Here is a 25,791-nt window from a genome sequence, read left to right as displayed (position 1 = left end):
AGGTGCCACCTGTGCGCTTTCCGCAGAAGACTGGGTGGAAGACCATGTGGTGAACGTGCTGGAAGCACTGTCGGCCACCCAATCGATTAATGCCTGTACCTGCTCAGGCCTTACCATCCTAAGAGCGGCATTGGGCCCCTACGAGATATTGCGGTACATTCTGCCGGCTAGTTGAGGGAGTTCGTTCCCTACTGTGTGCGCCTGGGGCCGAACGGCCACGTCCTCTACCAGCAACAGAGGCTCCACGGACACCACCACGACCGCGTCCTCGTCCCTTAATAGTATTTTTCTTCATTGTTGCGATTCAACTCGCACCACAATGAAATATATTATTTTTTATAAGCAAAATCCCCTCACTGGAATACTTTCAGTCTTTTGACTGTATGGATTACAGATGGAATGACTGTTATATGTGAGTACCGCTTTCTTTGACAGATTCTAGTATGGGTACATATATGTTTTCCCAACCCCAGCACATTAGTTTGCTAATTCCAGATGTATGAAACGCAGGCCTAACTGTATCTAGTATATTGAACGCCAGATAAACTAACTTGGCCTTTTTTAAATAAAAAAAATTCCCTCACTGGAATACTTTCAGTCTTTTGACTGTATGGATTACAGATGGAATGACTGTTATATGTGAGTACCGCTTTCTTTGACAGATTCTAGTATGGGTACATATATGTTTTCCCAACCCCAGCACATTAGTTTGCTAATTCCAGATGTATGAAACGCAGGCCTAACTGTATCTAGTATATTGAACGCCAGATAAACTAACTTGGCCTTTTTTAAATAAAAAAAATCCCCTCACTGGAATACTTTCAGTCTTTTGACTGTATGGATTACAGATGGAATGACTGTTATATGTGAGTACCGCTTTCTTTGACAGATTCTAGTATGGGTACATATATGTTTTCCCAACCCCAGCACATTAGTTTGCTAATTCCAGATGTATGAAACGCAGGCCTAACTGTATCTAGTATATTGAACGCCAGATAAACTAACTTGGCCTTTTTTAAATAAAAAAAATCCCCTCACTGGAATACTTTCAGTCTTTTGACTGTATGGATTACAGATGGAATGACTGTTATATGTGAGTACCGCTTTCTTTGACAGATTCTAGTATGGGTACATATATGTTTTCCCAACCCCAGCACATTAGTTTGCTAATTCCAGATGTATGAAACGCAGGCCTAACTGTATCTAGTATATTGAACGCCAGATAAACTAACTTGGCCTTTTTTAAATAAAAAAAATTCCCTCACTGGAATACTTTCAGTCTTTTGACTGTATGGATTACAGATGGAATGACTGTTATATGTGAGTACCGCTTTCTTTGACAGATTCTAGTATGGGTACATATATGTTTTCCCAACCCCAGCACATTAGTTTGCTAATTCCAGATGTATGAAACGCAGGCCTAACTGTATCTAGTATATTGAACGCCAGATAAACTAACTTGGCCTTTTTTAAATAAAAAAAATCCCCTCACTGGAATACTTTCAGTCTTTTGACTGTATGGATTACAGATGGAATGACTGTTATATGTGAGTACCGCTTTCTTTGACAGATTCTAGTATGGGTACATATATGTTTTCCCAACCCCAGCACATTAGTTTGCTAATTCCAGATGTATGAAACGCAGGCCTAACTGTATCTAGTATATTGAACGCCAGATAAACTAACTTGGCCTTTTTTAAATAAAAAAAATCCCCTCACTGGAATACTTTCAGTCTTTTGACTGTATGGATTACAGATGGAATGACTGTTATATGTGAGTACCGCTTTCTTTGACAGATTCTAGTATGGGTACATATATGTTTTCCCAACCCCAGCACATTAGTTTGCTAATTCCAGATGTATGAAACGCAGGCCTAACTGTATCTAGTATATTGAACGCCAGATAAACTAACTTGGCCTTTTTTAAATAAAAAAAAAATTCCCTCACTGGAATACTTTCAGTCTTTTGACTGTATGGATTACAGATGGAATGACTGTTATATGTGAGTACCGCTTTCTTTGACAGATTCTAGTATGGGTACATATATGTTTTCCCAACCCCAGCACATTAGTTTGCTAATTCCAGATGTATGAAACGCAGGCCTAACTGTATCTAGTATATTGAACGCCAGATAAACTAACTTGGCCTTTTTTAAATAAAAAAAATCCCCTCACTGGAATACTTTCAGTCTTTTGACTGTATGGATTACAGATGGAATGACTGTTATATGTGAGTACCGCTTTCTTTGACAGATTCTAGTATGGGTACATATATGTTTTCCCAACCCCAGCACATTAGTTTGCTAATTCCAGATGTATGAAACGCAGGCCTAACTGTATCTAGTATATTGAACGCCAGATAAACTAACTTGGCCTTTTTTAAATAAAATAAAAATTCCCTCACTGGAATACTTTCAGTCTTTTGACTGTATGGATTACAGATGGAATGACTGTTATATGTGAGTACCGCTTTCTTTGACAGATTCTAGTATGGGTACATATATGTTTTCCCAACCCCAGCACATTAGTTTGCTAATTCCAGATGTATGAAACGCAGGCCTAACTGTATCTAGTATATTGAACGCCAGATAAACTAACTTGGCCTTTTTTAAATAAAAAAAATCCCCTCACTGGAATACTTTCAGTCTTTTGACTGTATGGATTACAGATGGAATGACTGTTATATGTGAGTACCGCTTTCTTTGACAGATTCTAGTATGGGTACATATATGTTTTCCCAACCCCAGCACATTAGTTTGCTAATTCCAGATGTATGAAACGCAGGCCTAACTGTATCTAGTATATTGAACGCCAGATAAACTAACTTGGCCTTTTTTAAATAAAAAAAATTCCCTCACTGGAATACTTTCAGTCTTTTGACTGTATGGATTACAGATGGAATGACTGTTATATGTGAGTACCGCTTTCTTTGACAGATTCTAGTATGGGTACATATATGTTTTCCCAACCCCAGCACATTAGTTTGCTAATTCCAGATGTATGAAACGCAGGCCTAACTGTATCTAGTATATTGAACGCCAGATAAACTAACTTGGCCTTTTTTAAATAAAAAAAAAATTCCCTCACTGGAATACTTTATGGCTTTTCACTGTATGGATTACAGGTGGACTGGTATTAGTAGGGGTGACACAAGCACACCCAAGTCCCTGATGTAGGATTTCTATGGCACAGACCACTATTACAAGTGATTAATGGACGTTGGGAGAGATTGTGCTGCAGCACTAGTCCCAAGATGGCCGCTGCCTATCAGCCCAGTAACATGTGCCACAAAATGGTCTGCACAACCTTTAAAAAAAATAGCCTTGGACTGTGCTGCTAAATCGCTATTGGTCTGAATCCCAGGTGTAGATGTCTGACTTGTTTGGAGCTTTGGAATGCACACTGTGGCAGCTTCTGCTGCAGCACTACAAGTCGCAAAATGGCGGCCGGCGGTCAGCCCAGGTACATGTGGATGGAAAAATCACTCTGGCCACTCTAAAAATAGCCAATCCCTATCAAAAAAGCAGCTCAGCTGCAGTTGTTCAGATGAATCACAGGTGGAGGAGAGACATTTGCTTCCAGTTATTCAATTATCCCTGCCTATTCTCGCCCTAGCATCAGCTGCGTCTATCCCTGTTCTATTCACATCGGGAGTGAGCACGTCCCGACGTGCGCACAAGCTTATAAAGAGGCTGAGTCACATGCTGCACTTGGCCAATCACAGCCTTGCCAATAGTAGGCATGGCTGCGATGGCATCTTAGGGCAAGTAGTATGATGCATGTTGATTGGCTGCTTTGCAGCCTTTCAAAATGCGCCAAAATACATGCCGAACGACGAACCCGAACCCGAACTTTTACGAAAAAGTTCGGGTTCGGGTCCGTGTCACGAACACCCCAAAATTCGGTACGGACCCGAACTATGCTCGAACTGTTCGCTCAACACTAGTTGTACACTCATCTGTTCATAGACGTTTTTCACCGTCCAGCGTTTTTTTCCCTTTAGCAGTATTAATTTGGTTTGTTTGGTACCGATGGGTGCGGAGACAGATGTTGGTACATGAACAACAGCTTGATCTCTTCCTATATTATTATTATGCGCCAGGATGGCTAGTTTCATTCGTGCTTCCATGCCGTCAATACCAAAATGTATCCTTTTAGTACGATATTTTAATACTAGACTATGGAAGGCTTCTAATGGTCCGGTGTGGCAATTACGGTTTAAGTGGGGAACATCGCTGTTAAACTGTTTATTTATAACAATCTCTTCTAATCTGTGAAACGCATTGCTTTCCTTTTTTAGCCATAAAACAGAACTGTTTTGAATTTCTAATTCTGCATGGGAACATTTTTTATAGTGTTCTCCATCCTCCCACTCATGCTTGTTGACTATGTGATAGAGAACAGAATTCCAACGTACCCTGAAGAAAAGTTTGTTGTGATCACAAGTTTTGACGGTCCACCAGAAATGGTTTACAATTTTATCAATCCATGGTTTGAGTTCCTGTCCAGCTCTTCCGTTACTTGCCTTTATCAACTTTTTCTTTATTGACTTTGCGTAATGCCAAATGTCAAACTGATGATCTATGTCAGGGTACAACTCACGCATCACCTTTTGTATACTGACATGTCGATCAGAGACAAAGACACAAACGTCAAAGCCATTGCTAATCACTCTTTCCATCACAGTTTTAAAACCAAACTTCTCCATTGCAACCGAAGAATTGCACTGGCTGAGATGCACAACTTCGAAATCGATAATTTTTTCAGTATACAGTTCCATAACAGTATAAGTACAATATTTAGCTGAGTGACCAGGGCTATCACATTGGCCATCTCCAGCTAAACACATTGGAAAAGTATGCATTTCTTCTTGCAATTTTATCTTTTGTTGCTGCCAGGCAATATCGATTACAGGGAAAATAAATCTCATTTGATATCTATAAAAGGTTGTCTCTGCAAATGTTGTCAAACCAAAAATGTTAAACAACTCGTCCACCTTTTGAAAGTTTAGTCCACTGCACAATATTGATGCTGCCAAAAGGACATTCCCACTCCAAAAATGACCAATTTTGGGTTGGGTATTCCATAATAAAGACTGGTGCCCTTTCCTGCAACTCCCGCAAACTATTAATGCACTACCCTGTCTTTGTTTGGAAAATGAATAGACGGTCAGATTGCAACCTTCGGGATACTGACACTTCACCTGACGTAACAGGATATCTAGGCAACTTTCGTTAATAATGAATTTAGGTTCATTAACCATGTCTTCAACATGTTGTTCATGAAAGGAAGATTCATTATCAGTTTCCTCAAAGGACTGTAATGCTAACAAATCAGAGGAACAGTGGCTAACCATCAAAGGGTCGTACAAGGTATCCCAACAATCAAGAACTTCCCCTCCGTCTAGATCAGAAGGAGTGTACTCATTGTCCAACTCCTCCATTTCAGCTGTCAATGGAAATATTCCACTAACATGATCATCATCACGGTTACCCACCTGTTCGTGTTGCACCAAGTTTTGGTCATTTTTGCCACAAATTGGAGAAAGAATACTAACAAATGGTATAATATTTTTACGTTGATTTACAGTAGTGGAACACTCCGGCAAAGGTGTAGATTCTATAACTATATTGGGTAACTGACGTACAGGGAACTGTTCTTCCGTAAGCACAACATTTTGGTCAATAGCAATAAGTATAGAATTGGTCAGATCAAAATCTGTGCAAGTGTCCATGAATTTTGAAGTAGGAATTTCAACATTCTCTGTAACGTATTGAATTTCATGGCATGAAACCGAAGAAGTTTGCCCACTAGACTATAAAGTTAACGATGATTCAGATGAGAATGCTCTGTAGTCTGATAGTGGGTTTGAAACTTTCTTTTGTTGTTTTTGTTTTAGGCACTTTTCGCTCCGAATCTGGTAAATTTTCAAATATGGTTGGCTTTGCACTGTCAGAAAGTGCACGGCCACCAGCATTGACAATGAAATTATTTTGAGCAAAATGTAAAGAATACAATCTATACTTATTATATATTTTTTTTCTTTAATACCAAAATTTCTTCTGCTAGAGAATTTACATTCTCTTTATCAGAAGGCATTAGCAGTGTCATCCATTCTATAATTCTTTCCTTACTGTATGGAAAGCTATGTAATTTGATTTCATGGCCATTGACGATTCGCCCTGGGACAAAATTGCAGTTTTTGACCCAACAAGTTGAAGGCATTTTGCAAATTCCTGTGAAAAAAAAAAGGATTAGCAAATACATTCTGTGTGCATACATAATGTAAATTAAATGTTAACTTACCATGTATGTTGTCCTTAAAAATCAAAACGTAGAACTCTTAAAAGATGTATTCCAACGGGGAATAAATTTTTTGCGCAAACAAAATGTGATAATCTTCTGTCTTTTTCCATTGTCGATCCTTGGAAGCAATTTTTTTCCCTTGGATTCTTGTTCGATACTTACCTAATGTATTTACTTACCATAAATCGTGTTAAAACGTATAAACACAAAAAAACAGTTTAACAGTTGAACCGCCCAAAAAACTTTTGCAACCATGGATAGGGTTTCCGAACTCCAAAACTTTACAGAACATATTTCTTCTTCCAGCGAGGAAAGTTGGTTTGAAACTTACCGGTCTGGTTCTAAAACGCAAATCCTTACCAAAAAAATTCTAAACATAAAAAATTATTGAAGAATAATGAGTATATGGGTTTGTATTATTAACATTAAAAATTTTTGTTTAATATAACAGACAGAACCAAAAACATTTTTTGTTTTATAATTACCTTTTTTGAATGGTTTAGATTCGGAAACTATGAATAGATTACTAACAAAGTGTAGAGATCCTAAAGAAAAAAAAAAAAACAAGATGATACTTGTTGCAAGTCACTATCCACTCATACCTTTTTTTAGTTAAAAAATAAAAATGAGCTATTTTGACGAGTAAAAAAATGTATTCCTGGTATTCATTTGCAGGGGCCAGAATTCCATGTAATAAGGTGTGTGTAACAGTAGTAATGTGATGGTCGATGGGGGTGCTAGTTCTTGCAATGCCTCTACTGTCCGATTATATATTATGTCTATCAACAAAACAGTGGCGTAGAGTAATTTCCAAAACTTATGATTGCAAGAGGGCGGTTGTTGCAAAGCGTATATTTCAATAAATTATTTTAAAAAAATGGCTACTATGTATTTGCTGGTCATTGAAGTCAATAGGGACCCGAACTTTTCGGCACTAAAAAGGCTGTAAAACAGCCCAGGAAAGAGCTAGAGGGCTGCAAAAGGCAGCAACATGTAGGTAAATCCCCTGCAAACAAATGTGGATAGGGAAATGAATTAAAATAAAAATAAAATAAATAAAAATTAACCAATATCAATTGGAGAGAGGTCCCATAGCAGAGAATCTGGCTTCACGTCAGCAGAGAATCAGTCTTCATGCCATAGCAGAGAATCTGGCTTCACGTCACCCACCACTGTAACAGTCCATTGTCATATATTTAGGCCCCGACACCCAGGCAGAGGAGAGAGGTCCCGTAACAGAGAATCTGGCTTCATGTCAGCAGAGACTCAGTCTGCATGTCATAGCAGAGAATCAGGCTTCACGTCACCCAACACTGGAACAGTCCATTGTCAGATATTTAGGCCCAGGCACCCAGGCAGAGGAGAGAGGTCCCGTAACAGAGAATCTGGCTTAATGTCAGCAGAGAATCAGTCTGCATGTCATAGCAGAGAATCAGGCTTCACGTCACCCACCACTGTAACAGTCCATTGTCATATATTTAGGCCCAGGCACCCAGGCAGAGGAGAGAGGTCCCGTAACAGAGAATCTGGCTTCATGTCAGCAGAGAATCAGTCTTCATGTCATAGCAGAGAATCAGGCTTCACGTCACCCAACACTGGAACAGTCCATTGTCAGATATTTAGACCCAGGCAGAGGAGAGAGGTCCCGTAACAGAGAATCTGGCTTCATGTCAGCAGAGAATCAGTCTGCATGTCATAGCAGAGAATCATGCTTTACGTCACCCAACACTGGAACAGTCCATTGTCAGATATTTAGGCCCAGGCACCCAGGCAGAGGAGAGAGGTCCCGTAACAGAGAATCTGGCTTCATGTCAGCAGAGAATCAGTCTGCATGTCATAGCAGAGAATCAGGCTTCACGTCACCCACCACTGTAACAGTCCATTGTCATATATTTAGGCCCAGGCAGAGGAGAGAGGTCCCGTAACAGAGAATCTGGCTTCATGTCAGCAGAGAATCAGTCTTCATGTCATAGCAGAGAATCAGGCTTCACGTCACCCACCACTGGAACAGGCCACTGTCAGATATTTTTAGGCCCCGGCACCCAGACAGAGGAGAGAGGTCCCATAACAGAGATTCAGGCTTCATGTCAGCAGAGAATCAGTCTTCATGTCATAGCAGAGAATCAGGCTTCACGTCACACACTACTGGAACAGGCCACTGTCACATATTTAGACCCAGGCACCCAGGAAGAGGAGAGAGGTCCCATAACAGAGATTCAGGCTTCATGTCAGCAGAGAATCAGTCTTCATGTCATAGCAGAGAATCAGGCTTCACGTCACACACCACTGGAACAGGCCACTGTCAGATATTTTTAGGCCCCGGCACCCAGACAGAGGAGGGAGGTCCCATAACAAAGATTCAGGCTTCATGTCAGCAGAGAATCAGTCTTCATGTCATAGCAGAGAATGAGGCTTCACGTCACCCACCACTGGAACAGTCCATTGTCACATATTTAGGCCCAGGCACCCAGGCAGAGGAGAGAGGTCCCATAACAGAGATTCAGGCTTGATGTCAGCAGAGAATCAGTCTTCATATCATAGCAGAGAATCAGGCTTCATGTCACCCACCACTGGAACAGGCCACTGTCAGATATTTTTAAGCCCCGGCACCCAGACAGAGGAGAGGTTCATTCAACTTTGGGTTGCCCCGCAATATAATGGTAAAATGAAAATAAAAATAGTATTGAATGAGGAAGTGCCCTGGAGTAGAATAATATATTGTTAAGCGGAGGTAGTTAATATCTAATCTGCACAAGGGATGGACAGGTCCTGTGGGATCCATGCCTGGTTAATTTTTATGAACGTCAGCTTGTCCACATTGGCTGTAGACAGGCGGCTGCGTTTGTCTGTAATGACGCCGCCTGCCGTGCTGAATACACGTTCAGACAAAACGCTGGCCGCTGGGCAGGTTAGCACCTCCAAGGCATAAAAGGCTAGCTCTGGCCACGTGGACAATTTGGAGACCCAGAAGTTGAATGGGGCCGAACCATCAGTCAGTACGTGGAGGGGTGTGCACAGGTACTGTTCCACCATGTTATTGAAATGTTGCCTCCTGCTAACACGTTCCGTATCAGGTGGTGGTGCAGTTAGCTGTGGCGTGGTGACAAAACTTTTCCACATCTCTGCCATGCTAACCCTGCCCTCAGAGGAGCTGGCCGTGACACAGCTGCGTTGGCGACCTCTTGCTCCTCCTCTGCCTTCGCCTTGGGCTTCCACTTGTTCCCCTGTGACATTTGGGAATGCTCTCAGTAGCGCGTCTACCAACGTGCGCTTGTACTCGCGCATCTTACTATCACGCTCCAGTGCCTGAAGTAAGGTGGGCACACTGTCTTTGTACCGTGGATCCAGCAGGGTGGAAACCCAGTAGTCCGCACACGTTAAAATGTGGGCAACTCTGCTGTCATTGCGCAGGCACTGCAGCATGTAGTCGCTCATGTGTGCCAGGCTGCCCAGAGGTAAGGACAAGCTGTCCTCTGTGGGAGGCGTATCGTCATCGTCCTGCGTTTCCCCCCAGCCACGCACCAGTGATGGGCCCGAGCTGCGTTGGGTGCCAGCCCGCTGTGAACCTGCTTCATCCTCATCCTCCTCCACCTCCTCCTCATCCTTGTCCTCCTCGTCCTCCAGTAGTGGGCCCTGTCTGGCCACATTTGTACCTGGCCTCTGCTGTTGCAAAAAACCTCCCTCTGAGTCACTTCGAAGAGACTGGCCTGAAAGTGCTAAAAATTACCCCTTTTCCTCCTCCTGGGCCACCTCCTCTTCCATCATCGCCCTAAGTGTTTTCTCAAGGAGACATAGAAGTGGTATTGTAACGCTGATAACGGCGTCATCGCCACTGGCCATGTTGGTGGAGTACTCGAAACAGCGCAACAGGGCACACAGGTCTCGCATGGAGGCCCAGTCATTGGTGGTGAAGTGGGGCTGATCCGCAGTGCGACTGACCCGTGCGTGCTGCAGCTGAAACTCCACTATGGCCTGCTGCTGCTCGCACAGTCTGTCCAGCATGTGCAAGGTGGAGTTCCACCTGGTGGGCACATGGCATATGAGGCGGTGAGCTGGAAGGACGAAGTTACGCTGTAGCGCAGACAGGCGAGCAGCGGCAGGGTGTGAACGCCGGAAGCGCGAACAGACGGCCCGCACTTTATGCAGCAGCTCTGACATGTCGGGGTAGTTGCGAATGAACTTCTGCACCACCAAATTCAGCACATGCGCCAGGCAAGGGATGTGCGTCAAACCGGCTAGTCCCAGAGCTGCAACGAGATTTCGCCCATTATCGCACACCACCAGGCCAGGCTTGAGGCTCACCGGCAGCAACCACTCGTCGGTCTGTTGTTCTATACCCCGCCACAACTCCTGTGCGGTGTGGGGCCTGTCCCCCAAACATATGAGTTTCAGAACGGCCTACTGACGTTTACCCCGGGCTGTGCTGAAGTTGGTGGTGAAGGTGTGTGGCTGACTGGATGAGCAGGTGGAAGAAGAGGAGGAGGAAGCTGAGTAGGAGGAGGAGGAGACAGAAGGCAAAGAATGTTGCCCTGCGATCCTTGGCGGCGGAAGGACGTGCGCCAAACAGCTCTCCGCCTGGGGCCCAGCCGCCACTACATTTACCCAGTGTGCAGTTAGGGAGATATAGCGTCCCTGGCCGTGCTTACTGGTCCACGTATCTGTGGTTAGGTGGACCTTGCCACAGATGGCGTTGCGCAGTGCACACTTGATTTTATCGGATACTTGGTTGGGCAGGGAAGGCACGGCTCTCTTGGAGAAGTAGTGCGGCTGGGAACAACATACTGTGGGACAGCAAGTGACATGAGCTGTTTGAAGCTGTCTGTGTCCACCAGCCTAAATGACAGCATTTCATAGGCCAGTAGTTTAGAAATGCTGGCATTCAGGGCCAGGGATCGAGGATGGCTAGGTGGGAATTTATGCTTTCTCTCAAATGTTTGTGAGATGGAGAGCTGAACGCTGCCGTGTGACATGGTTGAGATGCTTGGTGACGCAGGTGGTGGTGTTGGTGGTACATCCCATGTTTGCTGGGCGGCAGGTGCCAACGTTCCTCCAGAGGTGGAGGAAAAGGCCGAGGCGGCGGCAGCAGCAGAAGAGGCCGAGGCGGCAGCAGCAGAAGAGGTAGCAGGGGGAGCCTGAGTGACTTCCTTGTTTTTAAGGTGTTTACTCCACTGCAGTTCATGCTTTGCATGCAGGTGCCTGGTCATGCAGGTTGTGCTAAGGTTCAGAACGTTAATGCCTCGCTTCAGGCTCTGATGGCACAGCGTGCAAACCACTCGGGTCTTGTCGTCAGCACATTGTTTGAAGAAGTGCCATGCCAGGGAACTCCTTGAAGCTGCCTTTGGGGTGCTCGGTCCCAGATGGCGGCGGTCAGTAGCAGGCGGAGTCTCTTGCGGCGGGTGTTCTGCTTTTGCCCACTGCTCCCTCTTTGTCTTTTGCTACGCTGTTGGCTCGGTCTCACCACTGCCTCTTCCTCCGAACTGTGAAAGTCAGTGGCACGACCTTCATTCCATGTGGGGTCTAGGACCTCATCGTCCCCTGAATCGTCTTCCACCCAGTCTTGAGTCCTGACCTCCTGTTCAGTCTGCACTCTGCAGAAAGACGCAGCAGTTGGCACCTGTGTTTTGTCATCATCAGAGACGTGCTGAGGTGGTATTCCCATGTCCTCATCATCAGGAAACATAAGTGGTTGTGCGTTAGTGCATTCTATCTCTTCCACCCCTGGGGAAGGGCTAGGTGGATGCCCTTGGGAAACCCTGCCAGCAGAGTCTTCAAACAGCATAAGAGACTGCTGCATAACATGAGGCTCAGACAGTTTCCCTGATATGCATGGGGGTGATGTGACAGACTGATGGGCTTGGTTTTCATGCGCCATCTGTGCGCTTTCTGCAGAAGACTGGGTGGGAGATAATGTGAACGTGCTGGATGCACTGTCGGCCACCCAATTGACTAATGCCTGTACCTTCTCAGGCCTTACCATCCTTAGAACGGCATTGAGCCCCACCAAATATGGCTGTAAATTCTTGCGGCTACTGGGATCTGAGGTAGTTGGTACACTAGGACGTGTGGCTGTGGCAGAACGGCCACGTCCTCTCCCAGAACCAGAGGGTCCACTAACACCACCACGACCATATCCGCGTCCGCGTCCCTTAATAGATGTTTTCCTCATTGTTGCCGTTCACCACAATAAGAAAAATATTATTCGGGCCAATGTATTGAATTAAAATTCAGGCCTTTTTTTACAGACACCTAACACTATCTGGCTATCTATTTAGGTACCGTATTACACTAATACAGGCACACCAGTAATGACAGATTTAGCTGAATATAAATTTGAGGCCTATTATTTAGGCGCTGGGTGACAGGTATACGTTTACGGACAGAATTAGACTTGGATCTGCACTGTAGCGTGTGTGTGAAGTTCTTGAGAATTACCCTATCAGCACCTTGAATCTAATATACCCTTTTAGGGATAGATTTAAAGTAGGCCTGATACAGCAGAAACCACTAATTTTAAGAATTGCAAAATTGGGAATTGTTTTTCAACCCAGAACAAAAACTGTGCTTTGACGGACACTAAATAACTTGACCAGCTAAAACAGTAATGACAGATTTGGATGAATATAAATGTGAGGCCTATTTTTTAGGCGCTGGGTGACAGGTATACGTTTAATCACAGAATTAGACTTGGATCTGCACTGTAGCGTGTGTGTGAAGTTTTTGAGAATTACCCTAACAGCACCTTGAATCTAATATACCCTTTTAGGGATAGATTTAAAGTAGGCCTGATACAGCAGAAACCACTAATTTTGAGAATTGCAAATTTGGGAATTGTTTTTCAACCCAGAACAAAAACTGTGCTTTGACGGACACTAAATAACTTGACCAGCTAAAGCAGTAATGACAGATTTGGATTAATATAAATGTGAGGCCTATTTTTTAGGCGCTGGGTGACAGGCTCAACTTTCCCCTGATGTAGTATATGGCCAAAAAATAACCACACTATTCATGGTTAAATGCACTTCGTGACAGGCTCAACTTGCCCCTGATGTAGTATATGGCCAAAAAATAACCACACTATTGATGGTTAAATGCACTTGATGAAAGCTTGACCCTGATGTAGGATATAGCAAAAAATAACCACACTATTGATGGTTAAATGCACTTGGGTGACAAGGTCAGCTTGCCCCTGATGTAGTATATGGCCAAAAAATAACCACACTATTGATGGTTAAATGCACTTGATGAAAGCTTGACCCTGATGTAGGATATAGCAAAAAATAACCACACTATTGATGGTTAAATGCACTTGGGTGACAAGCTCAGCTTGCCCCTGATGTAGTATATGGCCAAAAAATAACCACACTATTGATGGTTAAATGCACTTGATGAAAGCTTGACCCTGATGTAGGATATAGCAAAAAATAACCACACTATTGATGGTTAAATGTACTTGGTGGCAGCTTGTGCTGGCGCACAAGCAAGCCACAAAATGGCCTCCAATCACCCCAGAAAAAAGTGACTGAAAAACGCTCTGGGCAGCCTAAAAACAGTGAGCAATTGAATAGCAGCAGTTTAATGATCCACAGCTGTAAATCGATCACTAAATGAAGTCTTTTGGAGGAGTTAATCACTGCCTAATCTCGCCCTAACGTCGCAGCTGCAACCTCTCCCTACACTTGTATCAGCAGAGTGACGTGCAGCGCTACGTGACCCAAGCTTATATAGAGGCTGGGTCACATGCTGCACTGGCCAATCACAGCCATGCCAATAGTAGGCATGGCTGTGATGGCCTCTTGGGGCAAGTAGTATGATGCTTGTTGATTGGCTGCTTTGCAGCCTTTCAAAAAGCGCCAAGAAAGCGCCGAACACCGAACTTGAACCCAGACTTTTATGAAAATGTTCGGGTCCATGTCACGGACACCCCAAAAACTATACAGTTCGGGTTCGCTCATCCCTATTAACCAGCAGCTGTGGGTTGCCATTATCAGGGTGAGAAGGTCCATGGTTTTTGGCTCCTTCTGAAGCTATTAATAACAGCTCACAGCCACCCCAAGAGAAAAACCATAAAATCAAATGGTTTCACACTTGGCGGCAACCTGGCTCTTCCCGGCACACCTTGGGCTTTGGGTACCGGGGTAATTGTCTTGGGGTTTTACTGTCAGCACAGTTATGACACTATACCACACGCTGGCTGACAATAAGACCCAGTAATAGTGATGGTAGCGTCTGGACAAATGCAGCCATTACTACCAGTGCAAGTACTGGAGAGCAAGAATACAAGTAGCCATGTCTGAAACAAGTTTATTGAAATAAATACTCCCCAACGCAAGCCCCCGTTGACCATTTTAATGAGTTATTTTAAAATTTACTATTTTCTGCTCTTCCTCCGCTCAGATGAAGTCCAAGGAATAATCCTAAGAAAAAAAATATAATAATCAGTGGAGCATGCGATTACATGAATTTAGAAAAACATATGGTCAGACGGGAAGACAGTTTTTGGGAATACACAGACTAGAATGGGTTTCGCCATGGCCCTGAGTAAGACAAAATAGTATAAATGGCTTCCTCAATCCAGTGTTTTGGGGGGGGGGGGGGGTTAGGGTGTGGCTTTCATTGTTGTGGGAGGGGAGTATAACCACGATCATGCTCGTTGCCATAGGGGTGGGTTTGGTTGTTGTGGGAGGGGAGTATAACTCCCATCATGCTCGTTGCCATAGGGGGGTCTGGTTGTTGTGGGGGGAGTATAACCCCCATCATGCTCATTGCCATTAGGGGGGGTTGGTTTTTGTAGGGAGAGTATAACCCCCATCATGCTCATTGCCATTTGGGGGGGTTGGTTGTTGTAGGGGGAGTATAACCCCCATCATTCTCATTGCCATAGGGAGGGGGGGATCACCACTATCATGCTCTTTGCCATAGAGGTGGGTTTGGTTGTTGTGGGGGGGGTATAACTCACATCATGCTCGTTGCCATAGGGGGTTTGGTTGTTGTGGAGGAGTATAACTCCCATCATGCTCGTTGCCATAGGGGTGGGTGTGGTTGTTGTGGGAGGGGGGTATAATTACCATCATGCTCGTTGCCATAGGGGGGGGTCTGGTTGTTGTGGGGGGAGTATAACCCCCATCATTCTCATTGCCATAGGGGAGGGGAAGATCACCACTATGATGCTCGTTGCCATAGGGGTGGGTTTAGTTGTTGTGGGGGGTATAACTCCCATCATGCTCGTTGCCATAGGGGGTTTGATTGTTGTGGGGGAGTATAACTCTCATCATGCTCGTTGCAATAGGGGGGGTCTGGTTTTTGTGGGGGGAGTATAACCCCCATCATGCTCATTGCCATTAGGTGGGGGGGTTGGTTGTTGTAGGGGGAGTATAACCCACATCATGCTCTTTGCCTATGGGGGTGGCTTTCATTGTTGTGGGAGGTTAGGTGGGGAGTATAACCACCATCATGCTCGTTGCCATAGAGGTGAATTTGGTTGTTTTGGGAGGGGAGTATCACACCCACCATGCTCGTTGCCATAGAGGAGGGGGGTATCACCCCCATAATGCTCGTTGCCATAGGGCTGGGTTTGGTTGTTGTGGGAGAGGAGTATAACTCCCATCATGCTCGTTGCCATAGGGGGGTCTGGTTGTTGTGGGGGGAGTATAACCCCCATCATGCTCCTTGCCATTAGGGGGGTTGGTTGTTGTAGGGAGAGTATAACCCCCATCATGCTCATTGCCATTAGGGGGGGGGGGGGTGGTTTTTGTAGGGGGAGTATAACCCCCATCATTCTCATTGCCATAGGGAGGGGGGATCACCACTATCATGCTCTTTGCCATAGGGGTGGGTTTGGTTGTTGTGGGGGGTGTAACTCCCATCATGCTCGTTGCCATAGGGGGTTTGGTTGTTGTGGGGGAGTATAACTCCCATCATGCTTGTTGCCATATGGGTGGGTTTGGTTGTTGTGGGGGGTTTAATTCCCATCATGCTCGTTGCCATAGGGGGGGGTCTGGTTGTTGTGGGGGGGGAGTATAACCCCCATCATGCTCGTTGCCATAGGGGTGGGTTTGGTTGTTGTGGGGGGATATAATTCCCATCATGCTCGTTGCCATAGGGGGGGTCTGGTTGTTGTGGGGGGAGTATAACCCCCATCATGCTCCTTGCCATTAGGGGGGGTTGGTTTTTGTAGGGGGAGTATAACCCCCATCATTCTCATTGCCATAGGGAGGGGGGATCACCACTATCATGCTCTTTGCCATAGGGGTGGGTTTGGTTGTTGTGGGGGGTGTAACTCCCATCATGCTCGTTGCCATAGGGGGTTTGGTTGTTGTGAGGGAGTATAACTCCCATCATGCTCGTTGCCATAGGGGTGGGTTTGGTTGTTGTGGGGGGGGGGGTTAATTCCCATCATGCTCGTTGCCATAGGGGGGGTCTGGTTGTTGTGGGGGGAAGTATAACCCCCATCATGCTCGTTGCCATAGGGGTGGGTTTGGTTGTTGTGGGGGGGGTATAATTCCCATCATGCTCGTTGCCATAGGGGTGGGTTTGGTTGTTGTGGGGGGATATAATTCCCATCATGCTCGTTGCCATAGGGGGGGTCTGGTTGTTGTGGGGGGAGTATAACCCCCATCATGCTCCTTGCCATTAGGGGGGGTTGGTTTTTGTAGGGGGAGTATAACCCCCATCATTCTCATTGCCATAGGGAGGGGGGATCACCACTATCATGCTCTTTGCCATAGGGGTGGGTTTGGTTGTTGTGGGGGGTGTAACTCCCATCATGCTCGTTGCCATAGGGGGTTTGGTTGTTGTGGGGGGTTTAATTCTCATCATGCTCGTTGCCATAGGGGGGGTCTGGTTTGTTGTGGGGGGGGGAGTATAACCCCCATCATGCTCGTTGCCATAGGGGTGGGTTTGGTTGTTGTGGGGGGATATAATTCCCATCATGCTCGTTGCCATAGGGGGGGTCTGGTTGTTGTGGGGGGAGTATAACCCCCATCATGCTCATTGCCATTAGGGGGGGTTGGTTTTTGTAGGGGGAGTATAACCCCCATCATTCTCATTGCCATAGGGAGGGGGGATCACCACTATCATGCTCTTTGCCATAGGGGTGGGTTTGGTTGTTGTGGGGGGTGTAACTCCCATCATGCTCGTTGCCATAGGGGGTTTGGTTGTTGTGGGGGAGTTTAACTCCCATCATGCTCGTTGCCATAGGGGTGGGTTTGGTTGTTGTGGGGGGGTTTAATTCCCATCATGCTCGTTGCCATAGGGGGGGTCTGGTTGTTGTGGGGGGAAGTATAACCCCCATCATGCTCGTTGCCATAGGGGTGGGTTTGGTTGTTGTGGGGGGGTATAATTCCCATCATGCTCGTTGCCATAGGGGTGGGTTTGGTTGTTGTGGGGGGATATAATTCCCATCATGCTCGTTGCCATAGGGGGGGTCTGGTTGTTGTGGGGGGAGTATAACCCCCATCATGCTCCTTGCCATTAGGGGGGGTTGGTTTTTGTAGGGGGAGTATAACCCCCATCATTCTCATTGCCATAGGGAGGGGGGATCACCACTATCATGCTCTTTGCCATAGGGGTGGGTTTGGTTGTTGTGGGGGGTGTAACTCCCATCATGCTCGTTGCCATAGGGGGTTTGGTTGTTGTGGGGGAGTATAACTCCCATCATGCTCGTTGCCATAGGGGTGGGTTTGGTTGTTGTGGGGGGGTTTAATTCCCATCATGCTCGTTGCCATAGGGGGGGTCTGGTTGTTGTGGGGGGAAGTATAACCCCCATCATGCTCGTTGCCATAGGGGTGGGTTTGGTTGTTGTGGGGGGGTATAATTCCCATCATGCTCGTCGCCATAGGGGAAGTCTGGTTGTTGTGGGGGGAGTATAACCCCGATCATTCTCATTGCCATAGGGGAGGGGAAGATCACCACTATGATGCTCGTTGCCATAGGGGTGGGTTTGGTTGTTGTGGGGGGTATAACTCCCATCATGCTCATTGCCATAGTGGGTTAGGTTGCTGTGGGGGAGTTTAACTCCCATCATGCTCGTTGCCATAAGGGGGACTCTGATTGTTGCTGGGGGAGTATAACCCCCATCATTCTCATTGCCATAGGGGAGGGGGGATCACCACTATCATGCTCGTTGCCATAGGGGTGGGGGTGGGTGGGGGGTTGGTTGTTGTGAGGGGAGTTTCACCCCCATCATGCTCATTGCCATGGGGGGGTATCACCCCCATCATGCTCGTTGACCTATTGGGGGTTTGCCACACAGAACTAATGCTCGTTTGTCTAGGGGGGTACATTGGAACAACTTGCTCGTTGTCTAGGGGTGTTTTACAAACTTACCTACAGGATCCGGGTGCTGCTGCTGCTGCTACTGCTGCTGCTGCCTCCGACGCTGCTCCGATGCTCAGCGAGGAAATCCAAGATGGCGCCGGCTCCGGATAGATGAAATCGCTCCAGTTCTCGAGATTCTCGCGAGAACTGGAGCGTCTTCTCCCTGGCTAAGAACGGAGCACGCTGATTGGATGCGCTCCATGCCAGAGAGAAGTATGACACGCCCGCCAGTTGAGCCGAATGGCTCATTAGCATAAAAGGCGGCAAATTTTCCGGGGGACAGCGCGGACAAACGTGGGCACAGATTGAAAAATGAATTAATGATTAAGCAATACCGGGGGCATGTAAGAAACGCTATGTCTTTAGTTTAACTTGCTTTTTTTGGTGAAAGGTCCTCTTTAAATACTGCTGTTATATTCTGGGTTTAAAAAAACACCTATTTTTTGCAATACCCTACATCTGGGACCTTTGCTGCATTTGTCACAGTCAAATACTAGCGTTAGATACTGCTTTTATATTCTGGGTATAAAAAAACAACCATTTTGGGCAAGATAATACATTTGAGGCCTTTGTTTAATTTGTAACAGTAAAATACAAACTTTAAATACTGCTGTTATCTTCTGGGTTTAAAAAAACTGAAATTTTTTGCAATACCCTACATCTGGGGCCTTTGCTGCTTTTGTCACAGTGAAATACAAGCTTAAAATACTGCAATTATATTCTGTGTTTAAAAAAACACCCATTTTTGGCAAGACCCTACATCTGGCACCTTTGCTGCATTTCTGACAGTGAAATACAAGCTTTAAATACTGCAATTAAATACTGGGCTTTAAAAACACACATATTGGGCAAGATAATACATTTGCGGCCTTTCCTGCATTTCTGGCAGTCCAATACAAGTGTTAGATACTGCAGTTATATTCTGGGTTTAAAAAAACACAAATTTTGGGCAAGATAATACATTTGCGGCCTTTGCTGCATTTGTCACAGTGAAATATAAGCTTTAAATACTGCAATTATATTTAGGGTTTAAAAAAACACCCATTTTTGGCAAGACCTTAAATTTTGGGCCTTTGCTGCATTTTTGACAGTGAAATACAAATTTTAAATACTGCAATTATATTCTGGGTAGAGTTGAGCGAACACCTGGATGTTCGGGTTCGAGAAGTTCGGCCGAACTTCCCGTAAATGTTCGGGTTCGGGTTCCGAACCCGAACCGAACTTCGTCCCGAACCCAAACCCCAACCCCATTGAAGTCAATGGGGACCCGAACTTTTGGGCACTAAAAAGGCTGTAAAACAGCCCAGGAAAGAGCTAGAGGGCTGCAAAAGGCAGCAACATGTAGGTAAATCCCCTGCAAACAAATGTGGATAGGGAAATGAATTAAAATTAAAATTAAAAAAATAAAAATGAACCAATATCAATTGGACAGAGGTCCCATAGAAGAGAATCTGGCTTCACGTCAGCAGAGAATCAGTCTCTTCATGCCATAGCAAAGAATCTGGCTTCATGTCAGCAGAGAATCAGTCTCTTCATGCCATAGCAGAGAATCTGGCTTCATGTCAGCGCAGAATCAGTCTTCATGTCATAGCAGAGAATCAGGCTTCACGTCACCCACCACTGGAACAGGCCACTGTCACACATTTAGGCCCCGGCACCCAGACAGAGGAGAGCGGTCCCGTAACAGAGAATCTGGCCTTATGTCAGCGCAGAATCTGTCTTCATGTCATAGCAGAGAATCAGGCTTCACGTCACCCACCACTAGAAAAGGCCACTGTCACACATTTAGGCCCAGGCACCCAGGCAGAGGAGAGCGGTCCCGTAACAGAGAATCTGGCCTTATGTCAGCGCAGACTCTGTCTTCATGTCATAGCAGAGAATCAGGCTTCACGTCAGCCACCACTGGAACAGGCCACTGTCACACATTTAGGCCCAGGCACCCAGGCAGAGGAGAGCGGTCCCGTAACAGAGAATCTGGCCTTATGTCAGCGCAGAATCTGTCTTCATGTCATAGCAGAGAATCAGGCTTCACGTCACCCACCACTGGAACAGGCCACTGTCACACATTTAGGCCCCGGCACCCAGACAGAGGAGAGCGGTCCCGTAACAGAGAATCTGGCCTTATGTCAGCGCAGAATCTGTACTCATGCCATAGCAGAGAATCAGGCTTCACGTCACCCACCACTGGAACAGGCCACTGTCACACATTTAGGCCCCGGCACCCAGACAGAGGAGAGCGGTCCCGTAACAGAGAATCTGGCCTTATGTCAGCTCAGAATCTGTATTCATGTCATAGCAGAGAATCAGGCTTCACGTCACCCACCACTGGAACAGGCCACTGTCACACATTTAGGCCCAGGCACCCAGGCAGAGGAGAGAGGTCCCGTAACAGAGAATCTGGCCTTATGTCAGCGCAGAATCTGTCTTCATGTCATAGCAGAGAATCAGGCTTCACGTCACCCACCACTGGAACAGGCCACTGTCACACATTTAGGCACCGGCAACCAGACAGAGGAGAGCGGTCCCGTAACAGAGAATCTGGCCTTATGTAAGCGCAGAATCTGTCTTCATGTCATAGCAGAGAATCAGGCTTCACGTCAGCCACCACTAAAACAGGCCACTGTCACACATTTAGGCCCAGGCAGAGGAGAGAGGTCCCGTAACAGAGAATCTGGCCTTATGTCAGCGCAGAATCTGTATTCATGTCATAGCAGAGAATCAGGCTTCACGTCACCCACCACTGGAACAGGCCACTGTCACACATTTAGGCCCCGGCACCCAGACAGAGGAGAGCGGTCCCGTAACAGAGAATCTGGCCTTATGTCAGCGCAGAATCTGTCTTCATGTCATAGCAGAGAATCAGGCTTCACGTCAGCCACCACTGGAACAGGCCACTGTCACACATTTAGTCCCAGGCACCCAGATAGAGGAGAGCGGTCCCGTAACAGAGAATCTGGCCTTATGTCAGCGCAGAATCTGTCATCATGTCAAAGCAGAGAATCAGGCTTCACGTCACCCACCACTGGAACAGGCCACTGTCACACATTTAGGCCCAGGCACCCAGGCAGAGGAGAGAGGTCCCGTAACAGAGAATCTGGCCTTATGTCAGCGCAGAATCTGTCTTCATGTCATAGCAGAGAATCAGGCTTCACGTCAGCCACCACTGGAACAGGCCACTGTCACACATTTAGGCCCAGGCACCCAGGCAGAGGAGAGAGGTCCCGTAACAGAGAATCTGGCCTTATGTCAGCGCAGAATCTGTCTTCATGTCATAGCAGAGAATCAGGCTTCACGTCACCCACCACTGGAACAGGCCACTGTCACACATTTAGGCCCAGGCACCCAGGCAGAGGAGAGAGGTCCCGTAACAGAGAATCTGGCCTTATGTCAGCGCAGAATCTGTCTTCATGTCATAGCAGAGAATCAGGCTTCACGTCACCCACCACTGGAACAGGCCACTGTCACACATTTAGGCCCAGGCACCCAGGCAGAGGAGAGAGGTCCCGTAACAGAGAATCTGGCCTTATGTCAGCGCAGAATCTGTCTTCATGTCATAGCAGAGAATCAGGCTTCACGTCACCCACCACTGGAACAGGCCACTGTCACACATTTAGGCCCCGGCACCCAGACAGAGGAGAGCGGTCCCGTAACAGAGAATCTGGCCTTATGTCAGCGCAGAATCTGTCTTTATGTCATAGCAGAGAATCAGGCTTCACGTCACCCACCACTGAAACAGGCCACTGTCACACATTTAGGCCCAGGCACCCAGGCAGAGGAGAGAGGTCCCGTAACAGAGAATCTGGCCTTATGTCAGCGCAGAATCTGTCTTCATGTCATAGCAGAGAATCAGGCTTCACGTCACCCACCACTGGAACAGGCCACTGTCACACATTTAGGCCCCGGCACCCAGACAGAGGAGAGCGGTCCCGTAACAGAGAATCTGGCCTTATGTCAGCGCAGAATCTGTATTCATGTCATAGCAGAGAATCAGGCTTCACGTCACCCACCACTGGAACAGGCCACTGTCACACATTTAGGCCCAGGCACCCAGGCAGAGGAGAGAGGTCCCGTAACAGAGAATCTGGCCTTATGTCAGCGCAGAATCTGTCTTCATGTCATAGCAGAGAATCAGGCTTCACGTCAGCCACCACTGGAACAGGCCACTGTCACACATTTAGGCCCAGGCACCCAGGCAGAGGAGAGCGGTCCCGTAACAGAGAATCTGGCCTTATGTCAGCGCAGAATCTGTATTCATGTCATAGCAGAGAATCAGGCTTCACGTCACCCACCACTGGAACAGGCCACTGTCACACATTTAGGCCCCGGCACCCAGACAGAGGAGAGGTTCATTCAACTTTGGGTTGCCCCGCAATATAATGGTAAAATGAAATTAAAAATAGTATTGAATGAGGAAGTGCCGTGGAGTAGAATAATATTTTGTTAAGGGGAGGTAGTTAATATCTAATCTGCACAAGGGATGGACAGGTCCTGTGGGATCCATGCCTGGTTAATTTTTATGAACGTCAGCTTGTCCACATTGGCTGTAGACAGGCGGCTGCGTTTGTCTGTAATGACGCCCCCTGCCGTGCTGAATACACGTTCAGACAAAACGCTGGCCGCCGGGCAGGCCAGCACCTCCAAGGCATAAAATGCTAGCTCTGGCCACGTGGTCAATTTGGAGACCCAGAAGTTGAATGGGGCTGAACCATCAGTCAGTACGTGGAGGAGTGTGCACAGGTACTGTTCCACCATGTTAGTGAAATGTTGCCTCCTGCTAACACGTTCCGTATCAGGTGGTGGTGCACTTAGCTGTGGCGTGTTGACAAAACTTTTCCACATCTCTGCCATGCTAACCCTGCCCTCAGAGGAGCTGGGCGTGACACAGCTGCGTTGGCGACCTCTTGCTCCTCCTCTGCCTTCGCCTTGGGCTTCCACTGGTTCCCCTGTTACATTTGGGAATGCTCTCAGTTGCGCGTCTACCAACGTGCGCTTGTACTCGCGCATCTTCCTATCACGCTCCAGTGTAGGAAGTAAGGTGGGCACATTGTCTTTGTACCGGGGATCCAGCAGGATGGCAACCCAGTAGTCCGCACTGGGTTGCTCGGTCCCAGATGGCGGCGGTCAGTAGCAGGCGGAGTCTCTTGGCGGCGGGTGTTCTGATTTTGCCCACTGCTCCCTCTTTTGCTACGCTGTTGGCTCGGTCTCACCACTGCCTCTTCCTCCGAACTGTGAAAGTCAGTGGCACGACCTTCATTCCATTTGGGGTCTAGGACCTCATCGTCCCCTGCATCGTCTTCCACCCAGTCTTGATCCCTGACCTCCTGTTCAGTCTGCACACTGCAGAAAGACGCAGCAGTTGGCACCTGTGTTTCGTCATCATCAGAGACGTGCTGAGGTGGTATTCCCATGTCCTCATCATCAGGAAAAATAAGTGGTTGTGCGTTAGTGCATTCTATCTCTTCCACCCCTGGGGAAGGGCTAGGTGGATGCCTTTGGGAAACCCTGGCAGCAGAGTCTTCAAACAGCATAAGAGACTGCTGCATAACTTGAGGCTCAGACAGTTTCCCTGATATGCATGGGGGTGATGTGACAGACCGATGGGCTTGGTTTTCATGCGCCATCTGTGCGCTTTCTGCAGAAGACTGGGTGGGAGATAATGTGAACGTGCTGGATCCACTGTCGGCCACCCAATTGACTAATGCCTGTACCTGCTCAGGCCTTACCATCCTTAGAACGGCATTGGGCCCCACCAAATATCGCTGTAAATTCTGCTGGCTACTGGGACCTGAGGTAGTTGGTTCACTAGGACGTGTGGCTGTGGCAGAACGGCCACGTCCTCTCCCAGCACCAGAGGGTCCACTAACACCACCACGACCATGTCCACGTCCGCGTCCCTTATTAGATGTTTTCCTCATTGTTCCCGTTCACCACAATTTTGAGAATGGCAAATTTGGGAATGCTTTTTCAACCCAGAACAAAAAGTCTGCTTTTACGGTCACTACAAATAACTTGACCAGCTAAAACTGTGCAGATTTGGTTGAATAGAGATGTGAGACCTGTTTTATTTTGCGCTGTGTGACAGTTATAGGTTTAATCACAGAATGACACTTCTATCAGCACGCTAGCATGTGTCTTAGGTTTTTCTGAATGACACTATCAATACCTTCAATGTAAGATTTTCTTTTTGGGATAGATTTCAAGTAGGCCTCAAATACCACAAACTAGTTATTTTGAGAATGGAAAATTTGGGAATGCTTTTTCAACCCAGAACAAAAAGTCTGCTTTTACGGTCACTACAAATAACTTGACCAGCTAAAACTGTGCAGATTTGGTTGAATAGAGATGTGAGACCTGTTTTTTTTTGCGCTGTGTGACAGTTATAGGTTTAATCACAGAATGACACTTCTATCAGCACGCTAGCATGTGTCTTAGGTTTTTCTGAATGACACTATCAATACCTTCAATGTAAGATTTTTTTTTTGGGATAGATTTCAAGTAGGCCTCAAATACCACAAACTAGTTATTTTGAGAATGGCAAATTTGGGAATGCTTTTTCAACCCAGGACAAAAAGTCTGCTTTTACGGTCACTACAAATAACTTGACCAGCTAAAACTGTGCAGATTTGGTTGAATAGAGATGTGAGACCTGTTTTTTTTTGCGCTGTGTGGCAGTTATAGGTTTAATCACAGAATGACACTTCTATCAGCACGCTAGCGTGTGTCTTAGGTTTTTCTGAATGACACTATCAATACCTTCAATGTAAGATTTTATTTTTGGGATAGATTTCAAGTAGGCCTCAAATACCACAAACTAGTTATTTTGAGAGTGGCAAATTTGGGAATGCTTTTTCAACCCAGAACAAAAAGTCTGCTTTTACGGTCACTACAAATAACGTGACCAGCTAAAACTGTGCAGATTTGGTTGAATAGAGATGTGAGACCTGTTTTTTTTTTGCGCTGTGTGACAGTTATAGGTTTAATCACAGAATGACACTTCTATCAGCACGCTAGCGTGTGTCTTAGGTTTTTCTGAATGACACTATCAATACCTTCAATGTAAGATTTTCTTTTTGGGATAGATTTCAAGTAGGCCTCAAATACCACAAACTAGTTATTTTCAGAATGGCAAATTTGGGAATGCTTTTTCAACCCAGAACAAAAAGTCTGCTT

This window comes from Bufo bufo, chromosome 3 (assembly GCF_905171765.1).
Source record: "Bufo bufo chromosome 3, aBufBuf1.1, whole genome shotgun sequence".
Taxonomy (NCBI): domain Eukaryota; kingdom Metazoa; phylum Chordata; class Amphibia; order Anura; family Bufonidae; genus Bufo; species Bufo bufo.
This window is presented reverse-complemented; position numbering follows the sequence as displayed.